Below are 26,959 nucleotides of genomic sequence, written 5' to 3'. Positions count from 1 at the left end.
CACTTGCCTGGGCCTACCTGCAAGTGAATTGTCTCCTTTGATTAGCCCGTTTACTTCTGGTCCATGTCCATTCTCTTGCAATTTGAAATAAATACACTGATTGCCAATTATCTCACGCATGGGGGAGTTGAATTTCTTGAAGAATATTATGAGGTATGTGCGTGTTTCTCCTGAGTACAATAAATGTTAAGATTTCTATTTGGTTTCAGAGATATTTGACTTTTGAATATTTATGACAAGCAACATTTATAATTCATAATATAGATTTTATGTATATTTTCTTTTACCTATATCTATTCAGATTACAGTTTTAAAATAGGCAATTCAATCGGAAGATAGATTTTCACTCAATATCATGGTCTAAATCAGCCACCAAACCAAATCAAAAGCATTTTTATGTATATGCTGCAAAATACGTAGAGACTGACAGAGGGACTTGCTGGGGTGAATGTGATGAAAACACTACTACTTTTCATTTAACTGTGTAATTTTTATGTTGCTGTTTCTTTCCTAAATAAGTCATGTGTAATCATGAATGAAGAGGCTTGTAATTGCAGTGGAAGGTAAAGTGTGGGAACATTGCAGTGTTTACCATTGTACCACAGTGTTCTGGGCAAATTGAACATTAGGATATTCCATCATTTGCATTATGAAATCAAAGTTACTGGGGATAAAATTGGTCTTCAGTAAAGGCACAAAAGAGGTGATGGAGAATGACCCATCTGTTTTACACTAAGCACAAATATCTTTTTTGTTGACTTCATGGAAAAGGAAGTCAGGTAAGGTGTGAGATAAACCATTGATCTGCTTTCACTCATTCTCCATTCTGGTCAAAGGACAACTTCACCCCAAAAATTGTATTTAAAAAAGTACTGTGGATACAAAAACAGAAACTGACAGTGAACCTCAACAGGTCTGATTGCATCCCCGGAGACAGAAACGAAGTTTATGGTTTGAATCTAATATGACTCTTCAAAAATTGTCACCGAAGAAGAGTCACTGGAGGTTGAAATATTAACTGTTTCTCTTTCCACAGATGGTGCCAGACCCACTGAGTTTCAGGAGCACTTTCTGTTTTTATTTTGATTTAAATATTTTCTCATCCACACATCTAATAACCTTCTACTACCATGCTTCCATTTTCATTGTGTGGTGTGAGGCATGTTGTGAGATAGTCTGCGTTGTCAAACTTTCTCTATTCACCATCCATGTTACTCCATAATTGACTAGCAGGAGGTCTTGCTCCCTGTGCTGTAACAAGGCCTGCCTATTTCCCCTCTTGTTCTCTCATTATAATCTTGTTTGTTGTTCCATTGCTAATGTTGTCTGAATAGTGATAGAAACCACTTTGCATTTTTGGAATTTGGGGTAAGTTGTAAATGTAACTAGAGATGATTCTTTCTATTACCAAGACTGCATTCTATTCAGGGTGATAACTATAGTAGCATTGATAAGAATAATTTCATTGATGACAGCATTGGCGGTGGTAAATATAATCAACAGGTCTCATTGAAAATATCGTACTGAGAATTTGCAGCCAAAAAAAAATGTCATTTCAACCCAAGAGACCTAATTAGGACATTACAGATTGCTCTAATCACAATATAAAGAAAACATTACATGAGCAAAGAGGAGGTAATGGTAGGGTAACAATATGCGTGAGCTGAATACATCACTTTTGTTCAGTTCTTCCTTGTACAGTGTTTTCCTTGTTGGATTAATACATTATTAATTTAAAGAAAAATCTTAAGGAAATTGTTAGAACAGTAAAATCCACATTGCACATTCCAGAGATTCCTACAATACTTAAAACCGTTTTTTTAAATATCCATGAAATATGCTGGCCAGTTCCTGTTGAAGTGAACTAATTTGCAACTTAACATTTGCAAGTCAGTTTTAAAGATCTAACAAAAGGAAAGTGTAGCACAGAAAATGGATAAACAGTACTAAATAATATGGAGTATCTTATTAAACACAGTTGGTAGGATTAATATTGGCTTGTATTTCTGAAACAATATCTTGTATATCGTTTACTCCTTTTCCAAGTATTCTATTAACAAAATGATCATAGTGTAAAACTGATCAAAGTGGCTGTCGACGACGGCATTTGCCTATTTTCACATTTGTTTTAAGCACTCATTCATTTATGCTGTAGCTTCTAAAAATGTAGTGATTTAAGTTGGATTTCTTTTAAGTGTTTATTAAACCCTTAAAATTAACAAGGTGAGACTGGGTTTTCTGCTACCTTTTCACATAATAAAAAATAGCACTTAATGTGCTGTGATGAGATGAGATCATGAAATCAGCACAAAATATTGATATCATGGCATTCCCTAAGAACATGTGGAGAGAAATCAAGAAAAAAGTTTACATTATTATTGGAAGCTGACTTCCTTGTTTTTTGTTTTTTCTAATAAAATGTTTAAAATGGGCAGTAAACAACCCAGCAGCTTGAAAGGATTAAAGGTAATGAGGTGAATTTTCTTGAATCATTATGAACATAAATGATTACTGTTAGAATTGTCTGAATAGGTAGCACTTCAACTGTGCATTAAGCTAAGAACAACTGAAATACTTTAATAGAAGCAATATTTGTAAAATATGATGGGAAATATGTAGTAAATGGGTTATATACAAAGTGAAACTTGTACCTAAGAGATTGGGAGAAATAATATTCATTCAAAGCTTTGATGCCATAGCAAATAATTTCAATTACATTTTGTGTGACTGTAAAAACGTTAAATACACTACTCAATTTGAGGCCAATTGTTTTTGTTGTTATTGAATGAATTTTTCAATAGATCCATGAAGTAAATACTTCATTTCTTCAACTCTGTTAACATATTAATTTTTACTATTTTACATTTCCAAATTTGGGGAATACCCCTTACATGTAGAATAAATGTTGCGTTTACCGCTTAACATTTTGATTTTAATAAAACTTAAAGTCATTTTAAAACATTTGTGTTACACTGCTATTAAGCATAGGATCCAATAAAATGAAAAATATATAAACCATACAACGAAAAACAATTATCACACAATGTAATGGTTTGTGTTGTGAATCCTGAATCAAGTATTTGTTAAGTACATGGCCTTGATTGAACCCAAATGGGGTAAATGTTGTACTAAAACAGTCATGACTAAAATTGGTGAATGCAACTTACAGAAACAATGCAGGAGCCAACCATTTGTTCTCTGGGTGGAAAAGGTGTGTGATGTGATGAGTGTGTGAAATGACACCAATAAGCAAGAGAACACTTGTGCTGCAACTTTTCAATTGAGCAACATAGCTCTTGTAACAAAGTCCAGTGAGATAGGGCATTTCATACAGGTTGCAGTAAAAACGTGGACTTCCTCAGACAAATAAATTATAAGTGGTATATCAATTAAATAATCATTGCACTTATTACATATTTTAGTTACATTTTAATTCAAAAATGCTTATTGCTCAATCTAGGTTACACCATGTTGATTTTACAAGTGTTAGCATTAATACCCATTTGTTTAACTCAAAAGGATAATAATTTAATCTTTTGACTATTGGTTGATGGGGTGGGAGATGCAGTGTGATCGTCAAAAGGAGGAACAACTAAAATTTCTACTCTTGCTTGCTGGCCATTCCTGCAAACAATATGTGTGAATTTTGAAGAAGAATGTAAAAAGGCTCACAATTAGATATTTGAAGGAAAAGAGAAATAAAATCATATAGGAAAATTGTTTATCTGTTTGGTATATTCACATACTTCTTCACTTTGGGCAATGATGAGGAATTGTTTGAAGGATGAACAACTGATTATCAATTTATGGAACCTTCTCATAAGTAGTCATTACATGGTCAACAAGTCCTACAATGGATCATGAACTCTGAGCTTCTGGTTCAGAGGCAAGGGCACTACCTGGGGCAGAGCAACTCCTTTGGGAATACAGATGGGACATGGGATGAGAATTACTGCTTGAAATATTAACAGGTGAGGAAGGAGCCTGTTTCCCTGTTGTAATTTCTATGCAGTATAATTTCTGTAATGTTACCCTTCATGGACGAATAACTGCAAACATTGAATGAATGCAAATTAAAAAGCACACTGTTGAGTGGGGCAAGAGTGGGTATGCTTCCAGTGATATTACAGTCATTTCACAAAACATACATTATTTTTATAAGATGAATACAGTTATAAAATAATTATACTTTAAAAGTGAAGGGTACTTAAATCTTCTGATCATCTGAATAACATCCATGCTGATTGGCTTGGGGATTCAAAAATCTACATGTGATTTATTGCACCAGAATAAATCTCAAGGCCTAATGATCCATTCAGGCAACTTTCATGCTTTCTCATAACTTTGATTTTCTTAATGTTCAAGTTAAGTCTGTATGGAGTTAAAAAGTCATTGTTTGTTAACATTTTCTTGCAAGTTTTCTGACTTGAACAATTGTTTACCATTTAATTCATTTTTGAAATAATAGAAATATTCAGTTCAAAACTTAATTTTACATCGCAATAAAAGAAACATTACAAATGATTTCTGATTGAAGCAGCTTGCCCGAGGGCCATGACAAGGAGCCTTCAAACAAGTCAGTCTTTAACAAATATAGGAATTTGAGTTGCACCATACCACTGCCTATTGTAATAATTGGATAATACTTCAGAAAGCCACCAAGTGTTGTTGTTTTGCTTTATGATAAACTTAATACTTACTAAAAAATCTATTACAGGAATTAATAGCAATAATGCATTTCAGTAATATAAGTAATTATCAGTTAAGGGATCAGTTATCTAGGTGGCTAGGGTGTAATTCAGAATAAAGTGAACAGGATTGTAAAGAAGGCGTATGGTGTGTTGGCTTTCATTGGCAGGGGAATTGAGTTTATGAGCCGTGAGGTTATGCTGCAGCTCTATAAAACTTTGGTTAGACCACACTTGGAATATTGTGTTCAGTTCTGGTCACCTCATTATAGGAAAGATGTGGAAGCTTTAGAGCTGGTGCACAGGAGATTTACGAGGATGCTGCCTGGACTGGAGGACAGGTCTTATGAGGAAAGGTTGAAGGAGCTAGGGCGTTTTTCATTGGAGTGAAGAAGGATGAGAGGTGAATTGATAGAGGTGTACAAGACGGTGAGAGGCATAGATAGACTGGATAGTCGGAGACTTTTTTCCAGGGAGGAAATGACTATTATGAGGGGGCATAATTTTAAGGTGATTGGAGGAAGGTATAGGGGAGATGTCAGAGGTACGTTCTTCACACAGAGAGCGGTGGGTGCGTGGAATGCACTGCCGGCAGTGGTAGTGGAGTCAGATACTTTAGAGACTTTTAAGCGACTCTTGGATAGGCACATAGAGGATAGTAAAATGTAGGGTATGCAGAGTAGATTGATCTTAGTAGGATAATAGGTCAGCACAACATAGTGGACCGAAGGGCCTGTACTGCGCTGTACTGTTCTATGTTCTATGTAGGACAGAGTTTGGATTCTGTTCCGGTTGAGATACGCTTGGGCTCTGCTGGGTAGTAAAATTAGGAACAAGCCTTCATTCAGTGATGCTTGAATAATGGAGATTGGTACCTGGATTGGAAGACTTTGCAGGAGGTCTGAGAGCTGTTGTTTATTTCTCAGTTGGAATGATTTTCCCTGTTCCAGATTGAGCTCATCGGTATGGAAGACAAAGCCGCTAACACCGACAGCCGCCCTTCCTGTATTGTCAATTGACTGCCCCTTGATTTCTCAGATCCTGAGTTTGACTTCAAGTTGGTTGGCTTTGGATGAGCAGAAATGTGCTGTAGAACCTGACCTGCTGCTCCAGAAATGACTCCCAGTGTGTTTTAGTTCTCAATCTGTTACACCAATTAATTCCCCACACTCAGCAAGATGTGCTACAATCTGGGTCACTGCCCAGCAAATCTAGGTAAGTAGAGGGATTAGCTGGAAGAGCCCATGATGTGGATCGGGAACGAATCTGGAGCAGAAGACGCTCAGGCTTTCGTGCTCTTCTTGGTCCTGGAAGGATAGTAGAAAAAAAATGATTACTTTGTTGATCACTCGCTTAGACTGGTGTTCTATTGTAACTACTTCCCACTAAAACACCAAATTAAAATCATTGGTTCTGATGATGATATTGGGACAAAGATGTATTTTCTTCTTTTGTTTTTTATTGGGATGAGCACATCGCTGGCAAAGACAGCAATTGTTCCCCAGCACTCATTGCACTTGAGGAGATAATGAGCTACCCTCTCGGACCACTGTCATCCATATGGTGTAGATACACCGATGGAGTCTTGCCACTGTTACCCTTTTTAAAATCCAACATGTGCAAGAGATAAAGTCAACAATGTTACATTTATTTGTGACTTTCTTGAACTTTTGAATATTTGCTTTTGTACAATGAGTCCAGAATGTAACTTAGATACTACTTCAGATGTAGTGGTCTGTCTGCAAGTATGTCCTGAACCTCTGGTTGCTTGCCATTTCAATAAATCATCTTGCTATCATGTTAACTTTTCTATCCTGAACCTGTTACAGTTGTTCCAGAAAAATTCTTCATCATACTTTTAACTTATACCTTTTAAATTTTAGAGCCAGTTTTGGGAGTTAGGAGTAAGTTACTCCTTATAGAATTCTCAGCCTCTGGTGTATTCTTCAAGCTATTGGTTTGAATTTTGCTGAAGATCGAGAGGGTGTCCTGCTTAACCAAAATGGTGCCAGAGAAAAAGAACCCACCATTTTTACTGGACGGATAGAGGATGTTGTGCTTTGTGCATCTATTATTCACGACTGCAGCTGCACACATTAAAGTGCAGCTACCTTCAAACAGGTGCAGTATTCATGACTGGATTGTCCAGAAGATGTTCAATTGCTGCCAGAATTCTTTTAGAGAGGTGAGGTAACTTTTTGTGTAGGTCTCGGGGCCACCTTTTAGGAGAAGTCAGGGCCCTTGGGAAAGTTCAAATGTCCTTTAGGCTTGTTAAAAGTAGACATGAATGTGTCTAAAAAGTAGATAAGCTTATTGGAACTGTCCAGCTGATTGGGACTGTCAAGTGTCATGATTTAAATCTCCAAATTTTTAATGACAAAAGCTGTATGCATTGTAAAAACATCAGAGCTTGCCTGAGACCTATCATTTTTAGAATTTATGCTGCATGATTGATTTCACAACTTATCATTATCACAGAGGGGTGCCTGTCCATCCACAATTAATTGAAAGCCCCGAGGGCTTATAAAGTGTTTAAAATGAGGATAGGAATACAAATGCTTGTGTTTTTTAAATAAATTACTAATAATTTAAAGAGTTAAATGCAATGAATGGATGTTTATTAATTAGTTTTTAAAGAAAAGCATGAAGTAATCAATAGAGCTTTAGAAGTTATTTTAACTCAGCAAGAGTCCTGAAATCTGTTCATGGTGGACATGTTGAGGTAGCATTGAGGGTGTGAGAGAAATAGGAGGTAGTGGGGGGTGGGGGAGAGATAAGCTGGCATAGGGCTATAAAGAACCACGGGGATTGATTAAGAGGCATAGGTTGGCATAGGGTCTGTGAGCAATGAGATGTGGGTAGAGGGGAGAAGTTTGGCACAGAGTATACAAGGGCCATTGGCTTTGATAGGGGTCATGAGGTGGAATATATTGGCATAGATGGGGCATGGGGGGGATGTGTGTGGAAGTGTGAGGGTTGAGGGTTGGGGGAAAGATTTTTACCTTTTCTTTACAACTTTGCCACTAATTCCTGGATCATTGAAGCAAGCCTTTCTCACACCTTGCCTTAAGATTCTGGGGTTCACTCTATCTTTAATTATAAGACTTAAGTCTAAACATTTACTGGTCCTGATCATGGCCTTTGACAAGTCCCAATATATTTTCACAAGTTTTCCAGAACCTAATAAGTTTATCAGAACAAGTACAAAAGAAATAATCCTTAATACATGAGTATTGTTTTAATGGATCCATCTTGGGTCACAAGCTGAGTGGACACAGATCTGGAGTTCTGTTGCACTGACTGAAATTCTCCTTCTACTTTCAGGTTTCCTTTCTTGTGCGTCAAATCATTAAGAAGCATCACTGACTGACTTTTGCTAGCCACTTTCCCCTATGCATTCAGAGATGTCCTGAACACTAACTAGATTATTCGTGCATGAATAGTTTGTGGTCAATCTTGTATTGTCTACATAGTGTCTGCCCAATTCCTGACTGGTTTCTTGTAAAAGTAATAGTTATCTGACTGATATCAGTTCTTATTGCCTCCTGATTCATTCTGACATGTCAATCATTATGTGAGATCGTTCCTTTTGTAACAGCTTACCAACATCATAGATCTTTGCCAGTGGAAGGTGGTATTAATAAACAATGTATGTTTCTGTTTTGAGTATGTAGTATCACCTCCTAATGATTTACTATCATTACAATTGTCCCAACCAATACATTGGTAAAAGTCAAAACAACTACAAGCCTGCAAACTGATGAAAGAACCTAATTCCAATGGAACAAATATATTTGCATAGATATCGAGCCTGTTATGCACTGAAATGTACAAAATTAATCAGTTTAGAACATAGCTGTGTCCTTGCATAAAATCAGTTCCCCTCAAAACATTTGCACATATATTAGCCTAAGTTTGCATTAACCTTAGCCATTAAATGACAATAGAGTCATAAACCAATGACTTTTCTGTTGACTTGGGCCATATTACTTTCTTCTTACAGAACCTGTTTGACAACTAACCATAATTAAACTATATATAATTTAATTATTCACTTGCTTAATCAACTCAAGTGATTAAATATTGAAAAATAATTCAACCCTACATGTCTCAGCACCAGCTGCCTATGAAACCCTTTCTAGGTCTGGCAGGCCTAGCACCAGTTACCACTAAACCCTGTGGTGTGAAAACCTTGCCTGTTCACACGCTTCCTCCTATATCAGGTTTGCAGATTTGAGAATTTTACCAACCCTGCTCTCTAGATTGGAAGTGAAAATTCAAGATATCACATTTAATTGACTGGTTTACCTCTGTCTCTGGTCAATGATGTTGATGAAAGGGAATTCAGCAATTCAAATGCTGTTGATTGTCCAGGGGTAATGGCTCATGTCCATTTTGTTGGGAGATGGCACTGGTGTAGCATGGATGTTACCGCCATTTATTAGCCCAAGTCTTAATATTGTTCATGTCCATATGCATTGGCACAGATTGCTTCAATATCTGAGGAGGCACAAATGTTGCTAAACAGTATGAAAGCATCAGTGCACATCCCCATTTCTGGCCTTCTGGTGGAGTAAAGTTCATTATGAAGTAGCTGTAGATGATTTGGCCCAGGAAGCTATCCTCAGGAACTCCTGCGTAATTTACTTATGCTGTGGTGAATGGCCGCCAAAGACCATGTGCTATGTGTGACATCAAACAGTGAAAAATGTTCTATCCTGATTCCCATGTGCATGGAAAAATGGATTGGCTCTCAGAAGGTGTGTATTAACACCTGCTCAGTTAAGCAAGTTAAAATCATAATCATAACACAAAGAACTGTGGATGCTGGACATCTGGGCAAAAACAGAAATTGCTGGAGAAACTCAGAAGGCCTGGCAGCATCAGTGGGAAGAAAGCAGAATTAATGTTTTGAGTCCGGTGACTCTTCATCAGAATTCCTAGTGGCTAGGAAAAGGTAGTATTTATACTGAAGCCAAAAGTGGGGTGGGAGAGGTGAGCAAATAGTTGGAGATGGAGCCTAGAGAGAGGGATTTGAAAGGGGAAGGTGAACAAGGAGATAATGGATAGCAGACCAGGACAGAAGAAAAGCTGAATATGAGATAATAAAAGCTAACAGTGAGAAAATTAGTTATCTGTGCTGAATGCAAGCCATATATTGTGAAAATGGGCCTAAGGGTACGTGAGAATGATGACTGTTCCAAAAGCAACCATGCCGTAACAGGACTAGGTGTAGGAGTGGGTTAAAGACATGGAAGGATGCAAACAGGCTGTAAAGTTATTGAACTTGATGTTGTGTCCTAGAGGCTGCAGGGTCCTCAAGTGGAAAATGAGATGCTTGCAGTGAGTCTCACTGGAACAGTGCAGCAGGCCTGTGATAGAAATGTTGGCCAGAGAACAGGGTGGTGTGTTGAATTGGCAGGCAACTGGCAACATGGAGTCAGAACAGAGAATTTTTGCGGATAGAGAACAGGTGATCTGCAAAACTGTCACTCAGCCTACATTTCATTTGCCCAATGCAGAGGAGACCACATTGTGAAGAGTGAATACAAACTAAATTGAATGAAATATAGGTGAATTGCTGCTTTGTCTGGAAGGTATGCCCAGACCCTTGGATAGTGAGTAGTGAGTAGGATATTATATCTTCTTTGATTGCATGGGAAGGTGCTGTGGGAGTATGAGGAGATGTTGGGAATAGAAGAGGTTTGTACCAGAGTGCCCAGGAGGGAACAGTCAGCATGGAAGGCTGACAAAGGAGGGAGGGAATATGTGTTTGGTTGTGGCATCCCATTGGACGTGATGGAAACGGTGGCTAATGATCCTTTGAATGCAGAGGCTGGTAGGATGGTAGGTGAGAATGACGGGAACCTTTCCATCGTTGTAGGAGGGAAGGGGTGAGAGCAGAAGTGCAGGAGATAGGCTGGATACAGCTAAGGACCCTGTCGACTGAGGTAGAGGGGAAATCCTTGGTTCAGGAAGATGGTGGACTTTTCTGAGGACGCCTGCAGAAAGTGGCATCATTAGAACAGATGTGACGGAGATGGAGAAACTGGGAGAATGGGATGGAGTTCTTAAAGGAAGTAGAGTTTGAGGATGTACAGTTGTGGTAACTGTGGGAGACAGTGGGTTTGTAGTGTATATCGGTGGCCAGCCTATCCCCAGCAATGAAACAGAAATGTCGAGGAAGGGAAGGTAGGAGTCAGAGATGGACCAGGTGACAGCAGGGTGGAAATTAAAACTGAAATAGATAACTTTGTCCAATTCTGAACGAGAGAAGGAAGTAGCACCAATGATATCATCGATGTACCAGAGAAAGAGTTGTGGGAAGGGACCTGAGTAGAATTGGAAAAAGGCATGTTCCATGAACCCCACATAGACACAAACATAACTGGAGCCCATACAGGTATTCATGGCCACATCTTTGACCTGAAGAAAGTGAGAAGAGTTAAAGGAGAAGTTATTCAAAGTGAGGATGAGCTCAACCAGATGGAGGTGGATGGTGGTGGATGGAGAGGAGTCAGGCCTTTTTTCTAGGAAGCTAAGAGGGTCCCTGAGACCATCTTAATGGGGCATGGATATATAAAGGGATTGCACATCTGTGGTGAAGAGGTGGCTGGAGTCTGTGAATTGGAAATCATGATCAGTAGCTTTACTAAGAATAGGTAAGTAACTTAGGTGACTGTAAATCCCCACCATCTACTGGGCTGGAGAGTCAATGTTGTAGGGAGGGTGGTAGGGATTTAGCTTGAAATTGGTACACATTTCTCCATCTTACAACTTTTCCTCCAAGCTTGGGTCGACCAACAGAGCAGAGATTAAGGGGGTTGAGAGCATCAAGTTCTTCGAAGTGACGATAACGAACAAACTGTCCTGGACCTCCCACAAAGATGCGATGGTCAAGAAGGCACAACAACACCTTTTCTTCCTCAGGCAGCTCAGGAAATGTGGCATGTCCATTAGGTCCCTCACCAACTTCTACAGATGCACCATAGAAACATACTGTCTGGGTGCATAATGGCCTGGTATGGCAATGGCTTTGCCCAGACCCGTAAGAAACTACAGAAGGTTGTGTGCACAACCCAGACCATCATGAAAGCCGACCTCCCAACCATGGACTCCATTTACACTTCTTGTTGCCACAGAAAGGCTGCCAATGTCATCAAAGACCCCTCCCACCCCAGTAATGCTCTCCTACAACCTCTTCCATCAGGCAGAAGATACAGAAGCCTGAACACACGCACCAGCAGGTTCAGGAACAGCTTCTTCCCTGCTGTTATTAGACTGATGAATGGACTGTCTAACTGCAAATGATGTTGATCTTGTTAATGTTGATCTTGCCTTGCGCGTGTCCTATACGGTGTAATCTGTATGCCTCCCTCTGTCCAAGCTTCTTTTCCACCCTGAGCTGTATGTCCTTGCTTATTATGATCTGCCTGTACTGCGCGCAAACAAAGCTTTTCACTGTACTTAGGTATACGTGACAATAAATCAAATCAAATCAAATCATGCCAGAAACCCTGGTGGTGTTAAACCGCTGATTTTGATTCTAAAATTACTGCAGCAGTGAATGCATACACTTCTTGTGCAATCCATACAAGTTAATGTATTAGGTAGGGCATTAATACCGGCACAAGGAGCATATGAAACTGTTTTAATGCCAGCACTGCCATTTTGGACTTTAATGCACCAATCGACATCATTTCAACCAGAACAGTCAAACCTGCAATTAACAGCACTAGGATCCCATTAGTATTATTTAAAGGGATTATCAACTACTTTCAGTTTAATTGCAGATTTATTTATACTTACGGTTAATGAGTTTATAGAATTGTTTGGAGGTTTGTTGAGTTGCTAAATGTTTCTGAACTTTGTAGGGAGTGGTGTAACAGATTTTGAAGAAATTGATCCTGCTTTCAGGAATTATGTGCAGTAGTTTGCACCTACCTTGGCTCTTGCCTGGGCATGGACTAATCTCCTTTTACAATTCCTGTATCCATTTTTCGGGAACATTCGTGACTGCCCCTCTATTCTGCAACTGATTAAGTGATTGTCAGCTGTTATCAAGAAACTGAGGACTGATGTTGAGTAAGCTATATCATGTTTAAACCTTGAAACTCTGGACTTTCCCCACACTCATTTTGTTATAAAATATGGCAAACCTTTAACAAAAAAGAGGTTTCAGAACCAGGAAGCTCAAAGCTAAATAACAAGTAGCATTAGTAAATACTGGGAGGTAATAAGGAATTGCAAAGTCTGACTTTAAGATATGGTGTAATTTCATTCTATTAAATATTTTAGTATCCTTTGAATGTCTAAAATTTTAGACATACAACTTGAAGTTTTTGATGTTTCAGAGAAAGTAGTTTCTTAATTAATGCAATTTACATATGTAAATTTAATTTAATTAGTATAACTAATTAAAACATTATCTTTTATTGCATAAAGATAGTATTTGCAGTTTTTTGTATTTCAAGAGCACGTCTATTTTCTAAGTAATGAATTGAATATGGAAATTATCTCTAATTAGCATGCATCATCAGAATATTATCCACTTTTTCCAATAATATTCGTATGTTTCAAGTTTGATAAAGACTGACTTGAGCTTTCAGAGTTATAGGCACAAGGATAGTTTTTAATTAACCTGCTTTGCATATGTAAAGTAGCCATAATTATCATGATTCATTAAGATGTTATCCTTAGCACATATCAATTATAATCTTGAAGTATTGTTAAGTTATTTTATATAGTTTTGAACTATTATTAATAAAAATGTAGAAAATTGACTTTTTATTCATGCTGCCTTGGGTATCATGTTATGTTGTGCCACTCTAAGTGAAAATAAACTAATATGGACACAACTTTGATCTTTGCCAATCTTGAAGAAAAATAATTCCCATTCTTCTGACCCTACAAGTCAGTGTTACTTAACACTGTGGGAACAGCGGTAATATTTGTGTGCAGAAAATGAAACCTGATTTTTTTTTATACAACATAGTGTATTTTAACATTTCATTGTGAGAATTATGCTGCAGTCGGTAGTAGGTACTTGGGGACAACAACAGTGTCAGTGACATCAACTTCCATTGTCACTCCAGGTGAAGGCCAGAAATACAGAATCACCATATACTATTTGTCATCAAACTGAATTTCAGCTTTCATATCTAACTCATTGCCAAACGTACATGCTTTCACCTCCTTTCTCTTTCTGTACAAGCAGGACATAGAACAGTACAGCACAGAAACAGGCCCTTCGGCCCATTATGTCTCTACCTATCATGATGCCATTCTAAACTAATTCCATCTGCCTGCATATGGCCTGTATCTGTCTATTCCCTACCTGTTCATGAGTCTGTCTACATGCCCCTTAAACATTGCTATTGTATCTAGTTCTACCAGCTCCCCTAGCAACATGTTTCAGGCACCTACCACCTTCTCTGTTAAAAAAAAACTTGCCTCACACATCTCCTTTAAACTTTCCCCCTCTCGCCTTAAACCTATGTCCCAAAGTATTTGATATTTCCACCCTGGGAGAAAGACTCTAACTATCCACCCTATTCATGCCCCTCTTAATTTTACATACTCCTACAAGATTGGCCTCTGCCTTCAAAACTCTTGTGAAAATAATCCATGTTTGTCCAACCTCTCCTTATAGTTAATACTCTACAATCCAGGCAACATTCTGGTAAAACTCCAAAACCTCGACATTCTTCCTGTAGTGTGGTGACCAGATCTGCACATGGTAAACCAAATGTAGCCAAACTAAAGTTTTTATACAGCTGCAAAATGACTTCCAAACCTTTACGCTCAATATCCTGATCGATGAAGGCAAGCATGCTGTACGCCTTCTTTACCACCTTATCCACTTGTGTTGCCACTTTCAGGGAGCTATGGACTTGCACCCCAAGATCCCTCTGTATATCAATGCTCCTAAGGGTCCTGCCATTTGCTGTTTACTTTCTTCTTGCACTTGACTTCCCAAAATGCACCAACTCGCACTTGTCAAGATTAAACTCACCGGCCATTTCTCTGCCCAACTTTCCAACAGATCTATTTCCTGCTCTATCCTTTGCCAACCTCCCTCACTATCCACAACTCTAACAATCAATTTTTGTGTCATCTACAAACTTACTAATCAGACAACCTACGTGTTCTTCCGAGTCAATTATTATATGTTACAAACAACAGAAGTCCCAGCACTGATCATTGTGGAACACCACTGGTCACAGACCTCAAGCACACATTAACTAGAAGCAGGAATATACCACTTAGCACTAGGAACATTATATGCAATTTAATATGATCATGGCTGACCACCACCCTCAAATCCACCCTCCAGCACAGACTCCATGAACTGAATCTTCTCAAATTGTGTCATTTTTGTCAAATTTCATGGAGAGTTTCTCTCTACTAGCTCTAGCAGGTTTTATTGTGTAATTGACCAAAACTCTCCTTATTGACCATGCTCTACACCTCTGTGCAACCTCATCCATCTGATTCTACCATTCGCTGCAAGCAGAGGTACTTGTCCTGCTGGCACCAGCTGTGTACCAGTGCTATATTTAAAAGGGTGTTCTGCACGTGGTCAAGAACCAGCTGATTCATGACATTTGTCCCAGACATGGAAGACAAGGAAAAATGGATGCCTCACGTTCCAGCTAGGGACCTGGAAGCGCTGGTGGATGGGATGGAGCAGAGGAGGGCCATCCTCTTCTCCCAGGACCAGCAGAAGAGGCCATGACCAACATTCCCTCTAAGCTGTGCAGGTACACAGCCATTCAGAGGGTCTGTACATGCCGATCAGTGTGAGGACACATTGACTTTGGCTTCTGAAGCCACTGTTGCACAGGAACATTGGAGGAAAAATTAGGGGGAACATACACTGTACCCCAAGACCTTGCCAGCCTGGTTTGGGGCTGCCACCTGGGTCGTTAACTGTCTGGAGAAATGCCCAGTGAGACTGAGGATCAGCCTCTCACCCTCGGTGAACACTCAAATGTACACATTCTCTTCTTGGTAGCTCTCTGTGTCAACCTCATAGGATTTGAACATCCCCATGTTCCCATCCAACCCGTCTACTTAAGTCATCATATCTCCACGTTACCCCCCAGTGCCAGGTATACAGAGTGAACATTCCATATATACTAGTGCACTGTCCCACACCCCCCATGGAAGCCAGGGTGCTGCTGACTGTTGATGACTTCCACTTCCATATTATCCCATGATCTCGGATCAACTCCTCTCCCGCCTCCCTCCCCCATTAAAAGTTGCAATCCAGTTAGAAGGAGAGGCTGAGACTTTTTTCACTGGAACGAAGGAGGTTGAGGGTTGACCTCATTGAGGTTTATAAAATCATGAGGGGTATAGATATGGTGAATGGCAGGTGTCTTTTCCCTAGGGTGTGGAATTTCAAGACAAGGAGGCATATTTTTAAGGTGAGAGGAGAAAGACTTAAAAAAAGACATGAGTGACAACTTTTACACAGAGTGGTTCATGTGCGGAATGAACTTCCTGAGGAAGTGGTTGATGGGGGTATAGTTAGGGGCAGCATGGTGGCTCAGTGGTTAGCACAGCAGCCTCACAACACCAGGGACCCAGGTTCAATTCCACACTCGGGCGACTGTCTGTGTGGAGTTTGCACATTCTCCTCGTGTCTGTGTGGGTTTCCTCCGGGTGCTCCGGTTTCCTCCCACAGTCCAAAGATGTGGAGGCTAGGTGGATTGGCCATGCTAAATTGACCATAGTGTTCAGGGATGTGTAGATTAGGTGGGTTATAGGGGGCTGGGTCTGGGTGGGATGCTTTGAGGGTCGATGTGGACATTTTAGCCGAACGGCCTGTGTCCACACTGTAGGGCTTCTATTCTATTCTATGAGTTACAATGTTTAAAAGATATTTGGATAAGTATCTGAATAAGAAATGTTTAAAGGGATATGGGACTAGTTTAGTTTAAGATTCTGGTCGGCATGGACTGGTTGGATAGAAGAGTCTTTTTCCATCCTTTATGATCTTAAGTCTCTATGACTCTCTGCATCCCAACATTCTGCCTCCAATCCCTACAATTAATTTCCCATGCTTCCCTCCCGCAGATGTGACCTCAGATAATCCCAGCACTGCCCTTGTCTTTTACTGCTCAACCCCCAGGATTGACCATGGCCAACCTTCTTCGCCAACTTAGATGGACGGCTTTGAATGATGAGTGACCAGAACCCTGATTGATATCTGTACAGCACCGAATTGTCTCCCAAAACCCCCTGGATTGATTACACTGCACCCACAGGGTTGATTGAGGCTCACTCCCTGGACTATAGAGGTACAAATTCCCTGACCATAACTGCCCCAAGTGGTTGACTGACGGTGCTCAAGCCCCTGCACCAATGTTGGAGGCTGCCCTTGATTTACTGCACTGGGAACACCTTACTGGATGTTGTCTGCTTTAACTTAACTAAGGACTAATCGCCTTAGACTTTGAGTCATGGCCATTTGCTTGAAGCACATGCAGTTTGTTTGTCATGCAAACTGTTGGCACATAATACAGGTGTGGGATTGACATGGCATTGTGCTATAAAGCAACATTGCAACCAATTGCCTCACAACTGTTTGACAATGATGACAAGCTTGAGACTGAAGTACTGAGCATTTAAGCCCTGGTTGAGGAGCCAAAGCACAGAAAGTCAAGGTAAAGCAAGACAGCAATGCTCTGAGCGTCAAAGAGGACACAAAGAGCAGCAAGGATCTCTAAGATAGGGACTGCTCCAATCCAGGAGATGGATACTTGTTCCTGTACACAAGATGTCCTTTCAGCTGCATTACAAGAAGTGCTGGTGCACTCCAAAATGCAGAATTGAAGTGTAAAAACACTTCAAGTGGATCAGAGACGAGGCAGTGAGGCTGGTACATGCCTGGTGCAAGATCTGTGGACATGGGGGAGCATGCTGTCGTTGCCCATTGAGTGTGCCTTGAGATGTCAGTACCAGGCGTCCAAGATGTAGCTCTAGAGGAGCAATTGGCTAGCTGGAGTCACCAGGCACCCACTGTGACTTGCATGTCGGGAATTCTCAATTTCTTAATTTCTATTGGGAGATAGGAAGAATGAGAAACTGCAAATTAATGAGGTGAGTTCAAATAATAATGAGATGTTATGTAAATAGATCTCTTGCTGATCAGTAGTGAGAATCTCATCTTGCTGTTCAACAGGATTGAATACTGGAATTCTTTGTTGCTGACATTGAGAAGATCCTTCCTGGACAACTCACCCATTTTCCTGACATTTTCACCATGGCCTGAGTGATTCAGAGGTTAGACAGCTTCTGCTCCATACCTCTTAACTACCTGAGTAAATAAAAATCATTTACGTTAGTCTTCAGTGTATTAAGTGACCCAACATTCACAGCTTTCTGGGGAAGAGAACTCTAACGTTTTGTAGCCATCTGAGTGAAGAAGTGCACTTTCCCCATGTCTTAGCTCTAAATGGCCAATCCCTTACCTGAGACTGTGATTCCTGGTTCTGAAGACTTCAGCCAGGGGAGACATCATCTGTCACCTACTCTGGTGAACTTTATGGGTAAATATTAATTTTGGGCAGTAATACAGAATGGATAGTTTGGCAGCTGTTCTGTAATGCTTGATCGTTGAGTTCCATTTAAGTTAATGGAATTAAATATCACATCCTACATATAATAGGTAGCTGATCCAATATCACTTTTCTTGTCTCACTATTCACATTACTTTCCACCCCTTTATGGTTCACTGGAATTAATTTTCATTCTTCTCATTTCCAGGAAATATTGGCCTAGTTAACTCAAACCCTCCCCAGAGAACAATGCCCTTATCCTGGGAATCAGTCTGGTGAATTTCTGCCATACTCCATCTAAGTCAAGTCTTTCTGTCCTTTGCTGAGGAGAACAAAGCTGTGCAGAGTAATCATGGTGTGGTTTTGCCTAGGTCCTGTGCAATTGCATTCGGATTTCTTTACACATATGCTTCAATTGGTTTGTAACTAATGTTCCCATCTGTATAGCCTTTCTGATTTTATATATATCTGATGGTTAACTTGCTGTGATTTGTGAAAAGAACATTCACGTCCTTATACTCCGTGCGGCTGGATATGAAATGTTGTTGAGGATGTGGACTGCTCACACTTAACTAAAATCTCAGTTAGAAATGGACAATGAAAAGTTCACCTGACAGTGATAACATTTCTTTTGGTAGCAACAGCAAGGGCAGAAGGGTCTTCTGCCCCTCACTGGGGAAGAAGTCCCACCCGCAGAAATGGTAAGCCCATCAGACCATTCATACCTTGATTGTCACATCGTGGCCTTACTGTCAGCTGTGGGAGATCGCTCCTGTCAGTCCTCCTATGACCAATGGAGTCACCTCTACCATTTTACAACCCTCTTCTCTTCATGTGCCATTCCTCCAACCTGGCCCTGACACCTAACTAATGCCAATCTCATCCCAGTGAAACCATGGACTTACCCTGGTATCTGCCTTCTTGACTCCTCATCATGGGGATGGCCTGTAGTTCCACTAGTGGCCATTGCTCCTTCTGGCACTGCTAGGACTTGGTCAGCTGCTTTAGAGATGGAACTTCCTCCCTGATAGAGGCAGAAGACTCGCCCTGAGCCAATATTGACACAATAGCTGTTAAATTGTGATGGGCTACCTGCCAAAGTGAAGGATGGAATGCTCATGTCTTTTCAACTGGTTGCAGGACCACTACCTCTGCATAAACTTCTATTTGTAATTCACCTGGAACGCTTGGAAAGCTTGTGACTTCACTCCCAACAAAGCTTGCATCACAACTAATCCTGACTTCATCAGACTCCACTATGTCTTGGCAAATAAACTTTAAGAACCACACCTTCTCTTTCAAATACTTCCATGTGCTCATGTTATATCAGTAATCCTCTCAAACTGCATTTTCCTCTTTTTGTCTGACACCACGCAAAGTGGTAGCTTCTTCAGTATCTATGGGTTGTGCCCATCTATGTGCTAATTTTGTTGAGTTTCATGGAAGGTTTCTGTTGGTGAGGACCAGTGAGCTGTCATCTTAAACCTGCCTCCTTACTTATGCACCATGGGATCTGTTTGTCACATCCTCCCTCGCAGCAGAGGCAGAAGTACTTGACACTATTAAATCTTCCAGGGATTCTCGCTACCAGTGCCAATGGTAAAGCTGTGCACCTGGGCAAGTGCTGCCAGCCAGGAGATGCCCTTCACAGTGCACGTAGTGGGAGGGTAACCTAAAACAAGGATTTTTCAGGATGCAGCTGGCACAGCTCACATTTCATTACAAATACAAGTGCAGATTTGTAAATCTACTGCTATCTAAGAGCAAAGCTACACTGCTTACTTGTCCCTACCCTCAGCCCATCTTGGAACCCTGTTTAAGGAAATGTTACTCTTTCCCCATTGCCCTGGGGGACTCACATACTGGAAAGCCCTCAAATGGCTGAAAGCGTTCACTTTTACACAGTAACAGCCAAAGCAAAGAAAATAGAAACAAGCAGAAGCTGCATTTGTCAATTGAAAATAAGCTCCTCACTATTCAATAGTGAGATTGGAAAATTAGATTCTTTTGCTCTGGACATTAATCCTCATTGCCAATCTTACCATATTCTTGCCAAGGCCAACGTCATGCAGTGGCAGGGATGTTTCTGCCCTATGTCCCTGTTCTTCAAACTCTCTGATACAGGACCTCTCTTTTGTACACTTTGTTTCAAAACCCTATTATGTTTTGGCCTTGGGTGAGGAAGCCGAGTTGTTATTGTTGTGGCAAGTGTGAATTTTTTTAATTCTTTCATGGGATGTGGGCGTAACTGGTAAGGCTGGTATTTGTGGCCTATGCCTAACTATTCTCAAACAAAATAGCTCCCTAGACAATTTCCAGGGCAGTTAAGAGTGAATTCATTGACATTGGTCTGTGATTACATGTAGGTCAGAATGGCAAATTTCCTTCCCTGATGGATATTAGTGAAACAGATGGATTTTTACAACAATCTATGATAGTTTCATGACTGATACTATGTTTATATTCCAGGTTTATTAATTGAATTTAAATTCCCAGTGACCATGACCATGATTTCAGGATATCAACCTTGACCTCTGCATTACCAGTTCAGTGATAATACTGCCATGCTACCAACTCTACTTATTATTAATTCACAAAGTCTGATCATTGTTGGCTGGAAAATGACCAGAAAGCTGTCTGAGAGTGGTCTGGCGATTGGGGTGGTCGGAGGGAGGGAGGACAGAGGAGGTTTGCCATAAAAACACCCATTGCTAATGCCCTTTAGGAAAGCGAATCTGTGACTTCTGGCTCTTAACACATACTGATGACAAATGTGCTCAAAACATCCAGGGAAGGGCAATAAATGCTGCTTTTCTGCATACTAAAAATAAATAATTACTTTTATTTACACCTCCCCTCTTTCTCCGCTTGGTATTAGCTCTTTGATAACAAGCCTAGAAAGGTTTGACAGATGTGTCATAGAAGCTATATCTCTATAGAAATGCAAGTAATAATTGTGGTTAAATGTCTAGTCCAAATTAAACACTTTATAAGACATCTTGTTTCTTGGCTTTATGAAAAGCTGTCTATACAGTAGTGTGCTTTACTGGGCAGACTAACTGGTTATTTATTCACCTAAGCAAGGAGTCTATCCATTAGGATTCAGAAGTGCAGGAACATGGGAACCTGAGGACATATGTACATAAATCATTGAAAGTGACAGGACAGTTTGCAGGTTGAGAAAGCTTTTAATAAGGCATATGGGACCCCAGGCCTTATAAATGGAGAGTTTAGGCTGAATTTTCCCAAAAATCAACTAACCGTCAATTTCCGGTAGTGTCCTGGAAGGTTTCTCCCTGTGAGTTCAAGGGAGTTATTTCTCTCAACTCTCCACAGCTCACCTCACTATGTCACAATGGTGCCATTCTCACACTATCATGGACGTGCCAACAGCAGAAGTACTTTTCACTGCTGACACCTTCTGGAATTCACTGCCAGCACCGTACTTAAAGCTGCACTGTGCAATAGTTCAAATGCTGCCAGCTAAGAATATGCCTTTACAGCACACGGAGGGAACAAAGATGGTATAGGTGACACTTCATTGTAAGTAGAATATCACATTTAAAATATGGTAATACTTTAAATTATCACCTGTCATTAGCAGCTTCAGCTTCAATAATGAAGCTATGGAGGCTACCCATCCTTAGCATTACTACTGTTTTGCTAATGCCCATCACAACATTTCATCTTGACATTGTTGAATGTTGGAGCGTCACACATTGTAAAGCTGTCAAACAGTTATTAATGTTAACTTGTGTTAAACACAGGAAAAGCAAAGAAATAACAACAAAGAAAAATACCTTTGCTACTTGGATAAAAAGGAGCTGCTTGCTTTTCAAGCAACAAAAAATTTAGTCAACTTATATCTGTTGGAAGTGGGTTTCAAATCAGTCCTGTCTGGCCTGTTGTACCCAATGCTGCACTGCTCTATCACAGTGAAGGTGATGTTCTTCAGAGACTTGAAGAAGGGTAACACCTGAGATGTTGACTGCTCCTTTCCCGCAGATGCTGCCTGGCCTGCTGTGTTCTTCCAGCCTCCTATTTGTCTACCATGTTCTTCCTGCTCCGTGGCCTCATCTTCCTCCTCAGAAGACTGTTGCTGCTCTCCGAGATCCTCAGCATCCACAATATCCCTCTTTGCTTGCTCCAGTTTTACAGGGCAGGATTATGCAGCACACATTGTGTGGAGTGTATTCCCCTCCCCACCTCAACCAAATCAAGCATCAAAATCTCACCTTCAGGAGACCTATTATCTGACCGATGAGGACCCTGGTGGAACAATGGGCAGCATTGTACATACATTAAGCCTCAGGGCAGGGGGTTGCATAACAGTGTCATCAGCTATAGTTGCAGAGCCATCCTTATAAAGTATATGGCCTTTGAAATCAAGCAGTAACCTGAAAATGATCAAAGATTTAGGCTTGCCAGTAGCTCCCAGGGTACTTAGCCCAGACTTCCAAAATGTGGATTACAGATGACATGTATATTGGTGAAATGGACCTGTTTTATGAGTTCAGCTGCGTTATGATATGACCCTCTCAGTGCAATGTGTTTACTGTCTATCATGCTGTGAACCTGTGGGAAGCCAGCTATATTGGCAAAGTCTACTGCCTGGGCTACAGCACTGACCTTATCATTGGGAAGACAAGATGAAGAGAGTCATTTGGCACAAATTGCATCCTTAACGGCTTTGATACATTTGTGGGTTGAGGATTGAGAGATCCCATGCAGTTCCTCAATGGATTCTTGGAAGCAGCCAATTGCATAAATATGTACCTTGATGGCTACTAGGAGAAGATGTCCAATCACCACTTTGGATTAATCCTACTAGAGCAGATACCACAGCTCTGTTGTGACAGTATCCTGGGATATTCTCATTTGGTGGAACTGAGCCTTGCACGTTTGGAGGAAATGGCGTTGTGGATGATAAACCTAGGGTCTCCTGTACCTCCTCCACATCTTGAGGGGGACTCTCAGCTGCAACTTGTTCATGTGGAGACTGTTCAGCATTGGCTGGAGGGTGCTGCTGGTCCTAAGCTTGCTGGCTCATCTATTCCTTTTCTGTATCACTGCACCTTTGTTATATAGTGGCCACAGTGATGATAGCCCCTGCTGTGGCTTTATCCATTGGTCATAGTTCCAATGAACCTGTGTGGAGAATATCAGAAAGCAAACATTGCTTACAAATATGAGCAGTCATGAATTGCATTATGAGCAAAGGATAGTTTACTATAGTCCTTGACGCAGTGGAATATGGAGGAGACTGAAAGTAGGGTCATGGGATGCCTGTACTTTTGACATAGTAGATTTTATTCCCAACTATTCAATACAAGCAATACCACGCAAATACAGTAGAATTACTGAAACATGCTCCCCACTCCCCACCACCCCATATCACCCAAGAACGTTAACATTGAATATAAGAGCATGCCATCAAATATTTCAGGTCAACATGAGAGGAAAGCAGCTCCATACTGCTATGCAGCTTATAAAACCTTGGAGTATGTTTGTGAACTGTGGCCTACAGGTGACACTTTAAAGGTCACCTATGATTACGTGCTTCACAGAGATGATTAGGATTAATTTGAAATAACTAATGATATGATCAAGATGATGTTGGCTCGGACTTGTATTCGATATTGTTGATCACTGCATGCTGTTCCCATGCAGAATTCTGTGATTACAGTTATGTTTAACCCAAGCTGCTTAAATACCTTATTAACATGATTACCCCATGAAGGATCTCACGTCACTCATGAGTGGAATCCACTTCCTTAGCTAGAAAAAAAAGCATTGACTCTGCTACTCTGTGTGTGATAGCAGCAGTTTTTAATTTCCATTGCACACTTGTGATTCAGATAAGAATGGAGGGCAATGCATGCTGTACTTCATAGAGTAAGTTGCAGGCTCAGCCTGTTAAACTAGGTCACCTCCATCACCTCACCCCAATCCCCAAAACCTATGTGCTCCTTTCCGCCTTGCACTTCCTGTCAGCCCCATCAGGCTTGGGATTTCTCATGTTCCCACCCAAGTCTTTTATTTAAGTCTTTATCTCCCAGCATTATCCCCTGAGCTCCAGTTATACAACGCAGTGTGAAATAGCGAACCCCCATTGAAGCCAGGGTGTTGGTGACCACCGATAACCCCTTCCTTGCCCCAGCCACCACCAGCAGCAGCAGTAAACCATGTTTGGCAATGCGCTCCAATCTACCCCCACATGTTGAGTTGCATCCCCCCATCATAATCAGCGAACCCTCTGCATCCCAGCATGCTGCCTTCAATCCTGAGAATTGATTTCCCCAACTTCCGTATCACTATAATAGTCCTGATAGCACCCTTGCCTTTCAACGAACAGACCAGCAGTTCTCATTGTGGCCCGTCCCCAACCAACTTGGAAGGGTAATCCTAACTGAGGTCTGACCAGACCCATGACTGATCTCTCCAGCTGATTTACAGATAATGTAGCTGCACTGGACTTGCAGGACTGACCATGGCCCATTCCCTGCACTGAAATAATACGGAACCTCAGACAGAACACCCCAAGTGGCTGGCTAATCCTGTCTAAGGCACTGGACTTAGATTGGACAATCTGACTGTGATGGGACCTCCTGACTGATGATTATCCTTCTTGTCTTGATTGAGGATTACTCACCTTATACTTTGAGATGGAGCTATTTGCTTGAAGCACGTGCAATGTATTTGCAGTGTACGCTGATGCCACATGTTGTAAGTGTGATATTGACATAGCTTGGTGCCACACAGCAACATCTCCACCCCCTTGACTGTTCATTACTGTCAAACATCACAGACCGCCTGTCTTTATGTCTTTGCTAAAAGGCACATCAAGACAGAAGTACTAGGAGAAAAGCAGAAAAGACTGAAAAACGCAGCAGGTCTGGAGGCATCCGTGAAGATAGAAACATTGTTAATGTTTCAAGTCTGATATGATTCTTCTTCAGGGCTGTTTGGGTTCAGTATTGTGAACCTGTAAGATCTGAATGAGGTGACAGTGCACAAAAAGGCAAAGCAAAGCAAAGCAGAGATGCTGTGAGCATCCAAGTAGGCACAAAGTGAGTGAGCACTCAGAGAGCAAGCTAAGAGTTAATCTGTGAAACTCACTGCTGCAGAAGGCTGTGGAAGTGAAGTCATTTATGGCAGAGATAGATAGGTTCTTGATTGGTAAGGGGATCAAGGGTTACAGGGAGAAGTCAGGAGAATGGGGTTGAGAAACATATCGGCCATGATTGAATGGCAGAGCAGATTAGATGAGCCGAATGGTCTAATTCACCTCTTCTATTTTACGGTCTTATGGTCTTAGGAGCCCTGAGATGTACCTTGTTTCGTTGTAAGGGTACCTATCCCTTTGTGTAAAGCAGCCCGGCAGATTCACTGAGCTGTAAAGTGCAGTAATGAAATGCTAAACTATTATAAGTGAGTCTGAGATGTGCCATGATGATATGATAAGGCTGGCGCTTTGCCAGTGCTAAACTCCTTGGACAGATGTGCAGGCAGTCGCTGCCCATAGACTGGGCAGTCATATATAGGGGTATTGTCAGTCAAAACGGAGAACCTTGGATTTGAGGCTGCTGGATACCTGTTCAAGCTTTCACAGCACACATTGGGAATTGGAGCCATCTAGTTGCTTCCATTACCTTGGAGAATAGCAACTTGCATATAAATAAGACAAGATTGTGTAATAATAAGATGTTAATGCACGTAAATAAGCCCATCGCTGCTCACTAGTGAGATTCTCATCTAGCTGCTAAAATCTTGAGTGGGAAATCAGACATTCTTTTCCTTCAACTTGGAGAATCCCTTTTTTTTCATTCTTGCCACATTTTTCCAAGTGACTCACTCTTGCCCACATGACCATGAAAGCTCTGCCTAAGGAGTAGAAAAGTAAAGAAGTTATAGTAAACTTTAACAAAACATTGGTCTTGCCTGAGCTATGGCATTGCATTCAGTTCTGGGCACCGCACTTCATGAAGAATGTGAAAATATTGCAGAAGTTCCAGAAAAGTCTTACAATAATAGGTTCATGGATGAGGGACGTCAGTTACCAGGATAGATTGGAGAAGCTGGGGCTGTTTGAGTGGGTTTAAAGGAGATTTGATTGAGGTGTTCAAAATCATCAGCGGTTTGAACACAGTACATAGAGAGAAGGGTATAACTGTCGAAAATCAGAGGATACCGATTTAAAGTAAATGGTAGAAGAACCAAATGTGAAATTTGGAAAAGGTTTTTTTATATAGTGATTGGTTATGATCTGGAATGCACTTTCTCAGTGTGTGGTTGAGGCAGATTTAATCATGGGTTTCAAAAGGGATTTGGATAATTATTTAGATAATTATGTGAGAGAAAAAATTGCAGGTCTTTGGGGAGAGGGCGGGTGAGTGGGACTAGCTGAGTTACTCATGCAGAGAGCCAGAAAGAAAGGCCAAATGGCCTTCTTTTGTGCTTTAACCATTGTGTAATTCTACGATTCTACAACAAATATTCAGTATCTATTCTCCTTGAGCAGTTTGAAACAATAATTATGGTCTCTATTTAGTATTCTAATAACTTCCTGCTGAAAAATATAGATGTCATAGAGTTGGGGCATGTTAAAATCTTTATTTAAATTCAAAATTGTAGAAACTAAATAGTATTTAAAAAGACTGTACACCGTTGTGTAAAGAGCCAGAAATAAGTGGGGCAGCGTTT

The 26,959-nt window shown here is 40.7% G+C and overlaps 1 protein-coding gene across 7 annotated transcripts in view; it reads left to right on the top strand.

Annotated features, from left to right (window-relative positions):
* The window catches only part of znf536 (zinc finger protein 536), a 551,541-nt gene that overhangs the window by 242,153 nt on the left and 282,429 nt on the right, over positions 1-26,959 (top strand). The window lies entirely within an intron of this gene.

The sequence above is a fragment of the Rhincodon typus genome, chromosome 15 (genome assembly GCF_021869965.1).
Source record: "Rhincodon typus isolate 14 chromosome 15, sRhiTyp1.1, whole genome shotgun sequence".
In the NCBI taxonomy this organism is placed as follows: Eukaryota; Metazoa; Chordata; class Chondrichthyes; order Orectolobiformes; family Rhincodontidae; genus Rhincodon; species Rhincodon typus.
Note: the sequence above shows the minus strand (reverse complement) of the source record. Positions and strands in the feature narration are given on the sequence as shown.